Source organism: Alligator sinensis, unplaced genomic scaffold, assembly GCF_000455745.1.
Source record: "Alligator sinensis unplaced genomic scaffold, ASM45574v1 scaffold1745_1, whole genome shotgun sequence".
In the NCBI taxonomy this organism is placed as follows: Eukaryota; Metazoa; Chordata; order Crocodylia; family Alligatoridae; genus Alligator; species Alligator sinensis.
The window spans coordinates 253,479-254,964 of NW_005843183.1; positions in this window are offsets into that span (position 1 = coordinate 253,479).

Here is a 1,486-nt window from a genome sequence, read left to right on the forward strand (position 1 = left end):
GGGGGGGGGCGACGGTGGGGGGGGGGGGGAGGGGGAGGGAGCAGAGCTGTCAATCACCGGCGGGGAGGCGTCTGATAGGACCAGCTGCAGGTAAAGAGGCGGGAAAGGCCTGCCAATCTTACCCAGGACGGTTTGTGATTGGAGGGCTGGGGGAGGGAATGCGGGTCATACCCCCCCACCTACGCTAGAGTTCCCGACACACAGTGGGGCTTAGCATGAGTCCCAGCGTGTCTTGCTCCTGCCTGGGGAAAGCCGAGCTCCCAGCATGCACCGTTCTGTTCCTCAAGGTCCCAGCATGCACTGCTCTGCCCCTGAGGAAAACCAGGCTCTGCCATGTACTGGTCTGCCCCGCCCTGAAGTGAGCATGCATCACTCGGCCCCAGAGATAGCAAATCTTCCAGCACGCACACCTCAGCTCCTAAGTGAGCAAAGGTCCCACAATGCACTGCTCTGCCCCTGAGATGAGCCAGGCTTCCAGTATGCACTGCTTTGCCTCAGTGATAGCAGAGCTCCCACAATGCCCTGCTCTACCTGAGGTGAATCAGGTTCCCAGCATCCACTGCTCTGCCCCTAAGGTGAGTCAAACTCCCACAATGCACCTCTGCCCGAGGAGAACCCAGCTCCCAGCACGCACTGCTCAGCCCCAGAGCAAGCAGAGCTCCCAGCATGCACTGCTCATGGGCCCAGCCCCCAGGCGGGAGGTGCACCTGACTCCGCAGCCGAAGGGAACCTTGGTGTCTGAGCTCCTAGCACCCCTTGCTCCGACCCCCCAGACCCCTCCTGGAAAGTGGAGAGAGCCCAGCCCCATCTCACTGCAGGGACTGCAGGTCAGGAGTGAGGGGCACCGGCAGGGCTGAGTCCCCTGCAGCAGTGCAGGGTTCATGGGGGGCCAGCGGGGCCTTGATTACATTTCCATTTCCAGCTCCTAATGACACTTCCCGCTGGCGCCAACTCCACTAATTGCAGCCTTTTCATGAGGGATACCCAAGAGCGGGGGAGGGGACAGTGTGGGGGGAGTGGAGGGCTGGCAGATCCCCACCTCTACCCAATCCTGGCTTGGCAAAAGGGCTTAGGACCCCCGGCCCTGCCCCCCAGGCCCAAAACCAGGTGGGAGCAAGCACCTGAAGGTCATACCCCCCTACCTCTTTCTAGCCAGGCCCAACTATCTGCTGGGAACCAGGTGTCCACCCCCTGCCCCCCATGTCCCCTGCTCTCACCCACCAGGCCTGACCCTCACAAAAAGTCAGAGACCTGAGCTAAGGGGATGGAGGCCTCCATGATGCCCCCCCTTCCCCATGCTGGGTTGGGGCAGGGGGGTTCCAGCCCTGTAGCCATGGCAACGAGACAGGGCTCTGACTGGGGGGGGGCTAGGGCAGCCCTTGAGGCAGCGGGGGTCTGGGAACAGCCTGGCCCCCAGGTTCCATATTTATGGAGGGAGAAAGGGCAGGGTGGGGAGGGGGTGCCCAGCTGGGGGAAACCAAGGCAA